The sequence below is a fragment of the Myotis davidii genome, unplaced genomic scaffold (genome assembly GCF_000327345.1).
Source record: "Myotis davidii unplaced genomic scaffold, ASM32734v1 scaffold551, whole genome shotgun sequence".
Taxonomy (NCBI): Eukaryota; Metazoa; Chordata; class Mammalia; order Chiroptera; family Vespertilionidae; genus Myotis; species Myotis davidii.
Window position 1 is genome coordinate 1,726,932 of NW_006283788.1, and position 11,170 is coordinate 1,738,101.

Here is an 11,170-nt window from a genome sequence, read left to right on the forward strand (position 1 = left end):
CCCCCGTCTGAGACCCCGTCACCTCTGGGAATCCCTCTGGAAGGCCCCTCTCCTATTTGACCCCTCCTCTCTCCCTGCCTCCTCACACTTTAATGGTCTTTCCAGCAAGGGATCTGAGTGCATCAAGGGTGTGAGGGTACCCAGCTCTCTCTGTGCCTCGATTTACCAGTCCATACAATGGTTCTAATGGCCTTAGTATTGGAGAATCCTACAAGTCCCAGTTGCCCTGACCCGACAGACACTCCACTCACTCCTGCAGGTGGGACAGAGGGGGTTGGGGGGGGGATAGGGGGGGAGAGAATGAGAGCACCCAAGCTCCCCAGAGGAGGCCCATCTCCTTCTCCTGGTCTGGCCTCCAGGGCTCAGCAGGAGCGGGAGGATGGCTGGATTGCCGGCCCTGGAGAAAAACACCCTCAGAGTATGAACTGTAATTAGGATGTGACACATTAAACATTCACAGTCCAGGCCGGCCAGGTACCTCTGCTGCCTGACATATTTACCTGGCCTTCCTCTTTCCCAAGTTACCTGGGTGTTTTTGGCTTGAACATGGACTTGGAGGAGAAACAAAAAGGAGCTATACTGCAGTGATGGTGAAATTAGAGACCTTGATGATAAGATCTCTCTCCCCATTGTGCGGAGGGCCAAACTGAGACCCCAGGAAGGGCAGGGAATTATCAACGTCATTAAACAAGGCAGGCCAGAGCTGAGTCTCCTGCCCTTGACTGGAGACCAAAATAATCAGAAAGTGCCCAGTGGCGTGGCTCAGTGGTTGAGCATCCACCTATGAACCAGGAGGTCACAGTTCCATTCCTGGTCAGAGCGTATGGCCAGGTTGCGGGCTTGATCCCCAGTGTGGGGCATGCGATCAATGATTCTCATCATTGATAGTTCTCTCTCGCGCCCTCTTCCTTCCTCTGAGAGAGAAGAGAGAGAGAGAGATAGACTCAATGATGAGAATCATTGATGGGCTGCCTCCTCCACACCCCACACTGCTCTGATATGTTCCTTCTGTGACCATAGAGATTTGGTCCCTTTTGGTCACTCCTGGATCCCCGGGACTCAGCTTAGAATCCTCCGTGGCACACACGTGTTCAGTGAGGGAGAAAGTGAGGACACGGTTGAAGTGAGATGGTTGGGTCTGGGCCTGCCCTGCAAGGTGGCAGGGGAGGGATGTGGGGGGGACTGAGGGGAGCTGGGGCTTCTGAGAGCCATGGGAGGGGTTTCAGCATGGGAAGGACACACCAGAGGTGCCATGAGCAAGCTCTTCTGGGGACTAGAGTCAGGCGGAAGTAGAGACAGCTGCAGGGGCTCGGGAAGAGGCTGTGGGTATTCAGATGTTTGCTGGCATTTGGAGCTGCAGGAGGGAGCTGCGTGCACCCCAACCCCCTACTCACTGCCCAGGATGCCCCTCTGAGGGTCTCTCCCCAGTCTCGACCCAGCTCTGGCTATATCTCCACCTCTCTGCCTCTGGGTGTCTCTCAGTCTCTGCCTCTGTAGGTTTGTGTGTGTTCTTTCTCTCTCTCTCTGATCGAATTCTCCCTCTGTCCTTCAAGGTCTTTCTTAGATTTCTCCTCCCTCTATCTCTCCCTCCTACTCTCCCCTTGTGTCCCCCTCTGTGCCCCTCTACCTGTCATCCTGCGTCTCACCCCCGCCTCTCACCTGATCTAATGTGTCCTCACTCCCCCACCCCTGCTGCCTCCTCCTACCAGCCTCTCCCAGCCACCAGGCCCCCTGAGCCCTGTTGCTGGGCGACTGCCAGACCTGGAAGCCCGCCCCTCCAATGCCCTTGACCCTCCCCGCCCTCCCCTCAGCCTCCTGGAGCTTTGCCCATTCTGTTTCCTCCTCCCCTTGCCCCACTCTCCATCTCCGCCTCCCAGAGCCCGAGCTCCCGGTCCCCTGCTGGGCCTGACCCAGCGTGTTGGTTATAAGTTGGGCCGGGCTGTGTGGGTAATGGTGGGTTCCCAGGTGGCAGCGGCAGCGGGGGCTTCAGGGGAGGAGGAGGAGGCCAGCCATCTGGCATCTTGCCAGGCCAGGCGTGGGACTAGGGGAGGGGGTGGTCCCAGGCCCCTGAACGGTGGCCACAGAGTGCCCCCCTCCCCCACAGCAAACAGCGCAGGGCTGTGACCTTGAACAGGTCCCTAGGCCTCTCTGGGCCTTTGCCCCCCTACCCCAACCCACCCCAAGCCAGGCCAACCGACACCTGCCTGCAGTATGCCAGACACTGAGTTGGGTGCCCAGAGACCCTGACTTAGGCCCTCTCAACCCTCATGGAACCCACTGGGTGGTGGGGAAGACAGACAACAAACAAATTAGTAAATAAGATAATTCCAGAGAACAGTCAAGCGCCAGAAGAAAAATCCAGCAGGAGCAGCAGACAATGACAGGAGACTGGAGGAGGCCCCTCTGAGGGGGTGACAGCTGAGCTGAGCCCTGGATGACAGGAGCCTGCCTTGGAGGGAGATGGCTTCCGGGTGGGAGTTCCAGGCAGAGAGAACCACCAAAGCCAAAGCTGCAGGCAGGACTGAGCCCTCCGTTGCAGGCCCTCCGCCCCTATTTTGTAAGGCCTAGTGATCTCACACAAGGTCAAGGGCATAAACCAGCTAGCTCCGGAATAAGAACAGCTGCAGCTGCCATTACCCAGGCCTAGCTAGCTGGGCCCTCTTCTCTAGCTGAGCAAGCTGAGGCCCAAGAGGATGAAAGGTCTGGGCACAAACCAGAAACCGGAGGAGTAAGATTCATGTTGGGCTCCCGGGTTTGTTCCACCTACACCTGTGCAGTGCCTACAGGCGGCTGGGCCGGTCTGGGGCCAGGCAAGAGGATGCCAGGTCAAAGGGTACAGAGGGTGAAGCCCGGACTTGCGATGGAGGGGGCATGGATGGTGATGGGTCTGGAACAGAAGCTCTGACCAGGATGCCCTCAGGGCTTCAGAAATTTGACATCCTCAGGGGCAGCGAGGTGATGGAATGTAAAGTGATGAAGACAGAATGAGAGGGTGTGTCCAGCTTTGTCATGTGTTCAGCAGAGAGGGAGCCCCACATGAGCAGGGCTGTGGCTCCAGCACTGTCCTGTGCACCGACGACAGAGGCATTGCCACCCTGGCCTGGAGACTAAGCCACAGAAACCTTGGCACATGGCCAGCCAGGGGATGTGCCCAGCCGGTGTGGTTCAGTTGGTTGCGTGTCTCCCCTGAGGTGGAGGTTCAATTCCTGGTCAGGGCACATGCCTGGGTTTCTGACTGGATCCCCAGCAGGAAGTGGCCAATCAGTGTTTCTCTCTCATCATCAATGTTTCTATCGCTCTCCCTCTCCCTCTCTCTGAAATCAATAAAAATATATTTATTTATTTTTTAAATAAAAACATATTTTAAAAAACATATTCTATACAATAAAAGGCTAATAATATGCACATTGTCCCCATTGACTGGGAATTCAACCAGGGGGCCGGGCCAGCTGGTCAACCACCTGTGGCCCCTCCCCCCGGCCAGCCCCATCGCCCCAATCAGGTGGCCGACCGGACCCCACCCATGCACGAGTTTGTGCACCAGGCCTCTAGTTAAAAATAAAAGCAGGGGATGTCTTTTGATGCCAGCTCCAGCCTTGCCCCCCCACCCCATACCTACCTCTCTCTCTCTCTCTTTCTCTCTCTCTCTCTCTCACACACACACACACACACACACACACACACATATACACAATAATAGCTAAACCTGGTTCATCTATTGAGTTATTTGATCCTATAACAATAGGATGAAGTTTCCAATCAGGACCTCCGATTTATAGAATCACGGTGACAGAGCAGCCAGGCCATCAGGGTAGTGTGACCTTAGATTGCAGAGGACCCTGGTAGTCAGGGTTGGCACTGGGCAGGTTTTCAGGAGCCCTGGAGCCCTCCTCCACTTGTTGGGTGACCTAGGTGAGGCTCCACCCCTCTCTGGGCTTGCCCCTTTATCCTCCCTGTATACACGAGGCACAGGCACTGTGTGGGGCCTGGGAAGACCATAAACACACAAGCAAATACATAGTGAGTGTTCAGAAAGTCATGAGGCTTGTGAAGGAAATGAAATGAGAGGCTGACCAGGCAGAGAGGTCTGGGCCACTGTAGCCACAGGCTGGCGAGGCCAGGCCTCAGTAGGACGTGGTGTCTGATCCAAAACTGGAAGGAAAAGAAACCATTGTCCAGGCAAAGGAAACAACTGCACAGGCAAAGGCCCTGAGGCAGGACCTGGTGTGCTGGAAGATCGAGGAGGAGGCACATGTGGCTAGAGGAGAGTGAGTGAAGGGGAGACAGAGGAGGTAAGAGTAGGGAGGGACAGGGTCAGATCTTGTAGACAGGGGTGGGGAGTTTGCATTTTATTCTGAGAGTGACAAGGACCTATGGAAGGTTCTTCAGCAGAGGGCAGGATGGTATCTGATTCACATTTTAATGGTTGATCCAAGATGTAGGAGGAATGAAGAATGAAGTCTACCCCAGTGGTGGGGTGTGAGGTCAGGGTGGGAGAGAAGGGCCCTTTGGGGAGTTCAAATGGCTACCCCTTCCCAAACATTTACTATGAACTGTATTACGTATTTTATAGGCCTTGACTTATTTGAAGTTATCAACCTCATTTCCTCCAGCCAGGGTACATCCTGGGCTCCTTGTCACTCTCTTCTCCCCTGAGCTGCCCAGTTCTTGCCCAGGGAGAGGCTGGAGTGCTTCCTGCCCCTGAGCCTATGGAGACTCTACAAACCCTGGTGAAATTAGGCAGAGGGGCCCATAGTCTGTGGGTATATCCACCTCCCCCCAACTTCTCAGCCAGGTAAGGTTCAGAGGTCTACCCAGCAAGGGCAGGAGTTCATGGCTCCTCAAACCCAAGAGGGACTTAAAGTTGCCCCATCTTTCCTCTGTCCACTTTGGGTTAGGGCAGCGATTTTTAATCTCATGACACACATAAACTAATTACTAAAATTCTGTGGCACACCAAAATACATATTTTTTGCCAGTCTAACAAAAAAATAGATATAATTTTGATTCATTCACACTGGATGGCTATTGTTGTATTGCCTATTATCATTTTTTGTTAATCCTCACCCAAGGATTATTTATTTATTTATTTATTTATTTATTTTAGGGAGAGTGGAAGAGGGAAAGACAGAGTGAAACATCAATGTGAGAGAAACACATCGATTGGTTGCCTCCTGCACAAGCCCCAACCAGGGCCCAGGCCAGGGAGGAGCCTGCAACCAAGGTATATGCCCTTGACAGGAATAGAAGAATCGAACCCAGGACCCTTCGGTCTGCAGGCTGACGCTCTATCCACTAGGCCACACTGCCTAGGGCAGCTGTTATCATTTTTAAATTTGACAATCTAAGGGAAAAGGGATCAGTGCCCCTGATTAAATAGTCAAGTGTTATTGCATGTTTTAAAAATTATTGCGGCACACTGGTTAAAAATCGCTGGGTTAGGGTAATGTAAATGCACTGCTTAAATGAGACATTCTATGCATTCTGCAGAACCCCAGTATAAGCACCCCCACCTGACATCTAGGAAGCCTTTCCAACTTCCCAAGCAGGGACCTCAGGCCTGGATGAGCTCCCCACCACGCCCACTTCTGGGCCCTCCTTCTACCCCAGCCCTGGCCACAGGGGCCTGAGAGGGTTCTGCTTGGTCTCCCCCAACTTCCCCTAATTGGGAACCCTTCTTGAGTCCCCAGCATAGTCTAGGCCTGGCTACTCACAGGTGGACAGAAAAAAACAAAGAAAACCACTGGCTTTCATGAATAGGTCTTGTGGAACAATCTCACTATATAGTAAGTAAACTGAGGCCCAGAGAGAGGCCCTCAAGAATCTCAAGGTCACATGAAGCAGTGGGCGCTAGAACATGGCGAGGGACTCCCCATATTTCTGGATGGAAGGAACGGCGAGTGTGATTTTCCAGGGGGTGGGGGGCTCACCGCCAACCTTGGCAGGGAATGGAGGCTCTGAGGTCACCCAAGAGCCCTAGCCTGCGAGAGGGGACAGGCCTGGCTGGTGGCCCAGCAGCTCTGCTGGGAGGGCGGTAGGCAGAGGTTGGCGATGTCGGAAGCCAAAGGCTTGGCCTCCCCGAGGGAGCCGCTTTCCCGGCCCGGGTCGGATCAATGGGCTGTAATTATACCGCGCCGGGCCCAGCGCCGGCGGGGAGGGAGCGGGAGCTGGCAGGAGCTGGAAGCGGGCGGGAGAGCGTGGGCCGGAGAGGTACCCACGTTACTTTGATTGACAGCCCGGGAGGGCGCCGCGCGGGCGTTTCTGGGGATCGTAGTCTTTCCAAGAAACCCTGCTCCCGGTCTCCCAGTCTGTCCTGGGGACAAAAATTGAGCGGTGCTAAAAGCCTGAGTCTTCCGTGGTAGTCTCAGCTCTTCCCTGTGGGGTCTAGCGCGACTTAACGTCTACCTCAGTTTACCTACCGGTGAAATAGGGCGAAAGGCGCCCAGCTGGCCCCGTCAGCTGGCCGGGCTTTTCCAAGAAGCTGTTAAATGAGGGGCTCTTGCTTTTCACAGAGGCCTGTCAGGCTCAGGGGGTGGCTCCCTCAGTGCTGTAGGGTGCTAATCCAGGCTCCCCCCGCTCCTACCCTGTCAGGTTAGGCATTCGCGGGGGTCTCAGCTTCCAGGGAGGGGGAAGCACACTCTTCACACCCTGCTGGGAGCGCCTTGCCGCCTTGCGATTGGCCCCGCCAATCTTAGTGCCTCCTGCCATTGGTTGCTAGTTCCTCGATCCCCATTCGCCAGCCCTACTGTGTCGTCACGGACCCATGTGGGAGCACCGCGAGCGGATTGGCTGGCGCGCCCAGCCAACCACCGCAGAGAAAGGTATTTCCACAGTAGCCCAGGCTGTGAGGCTGATTTAAGGTGGTCTGAGCAATCCAGGGTCCCACCGCTGCTTCTCAGCTTTTTCCTTTAAAACACTTACCACATACCACACCACACCACACCACACACCCACACACACACACACACACACACACCCACACACACACACACACACACACACACACCCTCATCCTAAAACCCAGCCAGAAACCAGGGCTGAGCCCTTCTGTATAGTGAGAGGGGAGATAGTGGAAGCCCTTCCCTCATTTTGCAACTTCTTCCTGGATTTTGCAGATGGGGAAACCGAGGCCCAGAGAAGTGGAGAGAAGGTCATGCTGCACTGCTCAGGCCATAACTCACACATGGCGAGGCCTTCCCAGCCTCCTGCTCTGGCTGGATGTGGGATTTCGGCAAGTTATGGAGTATCAGGCTGCCTAGGGGTCCCCCCATCTCACAGACTGCTCTCAGCTGAGTCTCCCCAAACTCTCTAAATTGCTCCCAAGCTAGGAATGCTACTGCTTAAAGCAAAAAAAAAAAAAAAAAAAAAAAAACAAAAAAAAAAAAAAAAAAAAAGGTGTGTGGTCTTGTGGCTTCTCAGACAATCCACAAATCTGTATTTATCCTCCCCTGTGGAGTGTGCCTGGCTGAGAGATCTAAAGACTGATGGGTAGAGGTCCCCTCCTCCAGGAAGCCCCCTGTAGACCCACTAGGCACAGACTCAGTTCTAACTCTGGGTCCCTTGGGCCCTGGGTCTGCCCCTCTGTCCTGGTATCAACTATGTGGGCCCTGGAGTGTGTCCTCAGCTCTCTCTCCCCGCCAAATCCACCCTGGGAATTCTCTTGGCAAAGCCTGGAGCTGGGCCCTTTTGAGGGCCCCAGAATCTATCATGAGGAGGTGGTTATAGAGTAACTATCCACCTCCTACCAACTTTAGACAGTCTGTGTTCAATGTGTATGTGGGGGAAAAGATGCCTTCTGGAGGAGATGCCTTTTGGGCTAGGCCTTGAAGGAGTGGGTTTTGTTCAGGCAGAAAAAGATCTGAGGGAATTCAAGGAAGAGATAAGCAAAGGCCCAGAGGTGGGAAAGAACAAAGACTAAGTAATCTGGCTGGAGTAACTGGAGCCCAGGGAGTGTGTGAAGTGGTGGCGGGAGGTGAAGCCTTGCCAGGCCAGGAGGTGAAGGCCATCCATGCTAGCCTGAAGATCTGGGAATTTGTCCCAAGGTCAACAGGAAACCATGGGAGGGTTTTAAGTGAAGGAGGGCAGACTCAAATGCAAGGTGACAAGAGTGAAGGCTGCTCAGAGCAGGGAGCTGACTTGAGCTCCAATGGGTGGGGATGAAGGGCTGATGCAGGCAGGAGGCTGTGGGGATGGGAGCAGGGTTGCGTGGCAGGTGATGGGGAGAGAAGGGGCTAGGCTAGTCCAGCCAGCGTGGCTCAGCAGTTGAGCATTGACCTATGAACCAAGAGGACATGGTTCGGGTTTGATTCCCCATCAAGGCACATGCCTGGGTTGGCTTCGGGTTTGATCCTGGTTGGATTGATTTTTCACAGAGAGGAGGGGAGAGGGATAGAGAGTCAGAAACATCGATGAGAGAGAAACATTGATCAGCTGCCTCCTGCACACCCCCCACTGGGAATGTGCCCGCAACCAAGGGACATGCCCTTGACTGGAATCGAAACTAGGACCCCTCAGTCCATAGACCGACACTCTATCCACTGAGCCAAACCAGTCAGGGCTGAACTATATATATTTTAAAAGAGGCTAGGCTAACGCTCTGTCTTGGGGGATCAGGGTGGACTGTGGGGCCTAACAGGTCTGGGGAACATGTTTGGTCTGTAGACCTGGGGTTTGTGGCTGGGTCTCGGGGTAGGGACTAGGGATGGAGCCAGAGCTTGGAGCCATCCTCATGGAAGTAGTCAGGAGAACATGGAGGCAGGGGAAGGAAAGGATGCCTGGAAAAGTTTTTAAATGAGGACTTCACAGACACCCCCACCCCCACCCCAACCATTGTGGAATCTTGGAACTCCCTTTTTCTTAGTATTTCCAGGAGTGTGGCCGGTGATAGCTGCCTTTAGCTACATCAGCTGTTTCTTCTCACCCCTCTGCCTGTTCATTTATTGAGCATTTACTGTGTGCCAGCTCTGCAGGGACCAAGACAGGCTTTGTCCCCACACAGCCCGGTACTAGGGGGAGACAAGTAATGACTAGAACAATCCAGGAAGAAACATGATCATGTCAAAAACAAAAACTCTGTTAGGACCTAGAAAGAGAGAGAATAGGATGCAGTGTTTGAAAATAGCAGGTAAATGCCTCTTAAATGGGTGGCCAGCAGGGGCCTTTCTGAGGAGGTGACATTTGAGCTGAGACTTGAATGATGAGAAACAAGGGAACAGTGTTCCAGGTAGAGGGACTAGTCAGTTCCAAGGCCTGAGGCAGGACTGTGCCTGAGTTGGAGGAGCAGTGAGGAGGCCAGTGAGTGAGGGTGAGGGTGAAGAGAGTTGGAATCAGGGAGGGGAAGACAGAGAGGAGGTTTGTGCAGGGCTTTGTGGGAAGAGGGAGGAATTTGGATTTTACTTTGATGGCAATAGGGAGCCATGGAATACTCCCTTCAACACACAGACACTTTCAGGATGTCTCTTCCCCTCCCCTCCCATGGCTTTTCATTTTTATCCTTCAGGTCTCATCTCCAGTGTTAACCTCCTCAAAGAGGCCTCCCCCAGATACCCCAGATAAGTAGGTTCTCTCTTGTCTACATTTTTTTTGCAGAATTTTATGATTTTATTAACACAAATACAATGTGTACTCAATCTGTCTATTCATTTTCTTTGCTGCGCAGCCTGGCATTGGGATCGGTGACTCTGACAGCCAGCTGGGCTGCTCTTTCCACAATGGCTTGTGGTTCTTTGCAGGAGACGTTGTGAGCATCTCAGCACAGTAAGATCTGTTGCACATCAGCAGCACTTCAAGCTCCTGAACTTCCAGAAACTTCCGAAAGCCACTGGGCAGCATGTGCTGTGTTTTCTTGTTGCTCCCATAACCAAGGCTGGGCATCAAGATCTGGCCCTTGAATCTTCTACGCACCCTATTGTCAATGCCTCTGGGTTTCTGCCAGTTCCACTTAATTTTGACATATCGGTGTGACTGGTGCCGGGTGAACTTCTTGGTCCTCTTTTCGACAATCTTGGGTTTCACGAGGGGTCTGAGGGCCGCCATGGTGCCGAGGAGGAGATGGCTGCCACCTCCGTAGGCAGCGCTGATGAAGAGAGGGGTCTCTTTCTACTTCTATCACTGCTCCCTAAACTTTCCCTAGTTATCAAGTCGTGATCTGGTCAGACAAGGCCACAATCTATTCTCCTTCACTCACCCTTATATTCCTGGTGCCTGAAGGATGTCTGGCATATAGTAGATGCTCAATAAATTTGTTGGCTGGAAAGTGATACTTTTAAGTTTGATAAACATTTTTGTATGCTTTCACTCACCTACGGACATGGGTGCAGACATAAACACAGGGCAAGAGTTTTTCCTCTGTTTAGTTCCCTTCTTTTTTTTAAAAAAAAATATTTTTATTGATTTCAGAGAGGAAGGGAGAGGGAGAGCGAGATAGAAACATCCATGATGAGAGAGAACCATTGATTGGCTGCCTCCTGCACATCCCCTACTGGGGATCAAGCCCGAAACCTAGGCATGGGCTGTGACGGGGAATCGAACCATGACCTCCCGGTTCATAGGTCCAAGCTCAATCACTGAGCCACGCAGGCTGGGCTGTTTTGTTCCGTTCTGAGCCGCATTGCCTAGAGCAGTGTCTGGTCCACAGTAGGCCCTGCTCAATACATATTTGTTGATTGACTTCACGAATAACCCTGAGGTTTCTTATATGCAAGATGGAGTAAGAATGGCCCACTTCCCAGGTGAGTGTGAGGCACGCTCACTGGGTGTCTGAGGTCTGCGGTGGGAGGTGGAGCCCCTGTCCTTAGAGACCTCGGCCTGGTGGCAGAGATTCAATTTCCATTCTCACTGGGACCTCTGCTTTCTAGGAGCCCATAGTCTGAGAGGGGAGACAGCCCAGGCTGCTGGTGGTGGCCACCAGAACACCAGCTCCCGTCTCTGGGAACGTACTGTGTGCCAGGCCAGGCCGAGGACCGTTCATGTACCATCTCATTTAAAAACGGCCCCGACTCAGCCATTTTCAGAGAAGCCTGAAGCCCAGAGTCGGGGCGACCCTGGATCTGCCCAGCACCCCCTCCCCTCCTCTGGGCCTTAGCGTGCGCTATCGCCCCTTTCCCCGGGGGATGCGTCCCTGCAGCCCTGGCAGGCTGCTTCCTCCCGGCCCTCCAGCCCCGGCTCGCGT

General features: G+C 53.5%; 1 pseudogene; it reads right to left on the bottom strand.

Annotated features, from left to right (window-relative positions):
- Positions 1-9,619: 9,619 nt before the first annotated feature.
- LOC102772239 lies at positions 9,620-10,091 on the bottom strand (annotated as a pseudogene).
- Positions 10,092-11,170: the final 1,079 nt, after the last annotated feature.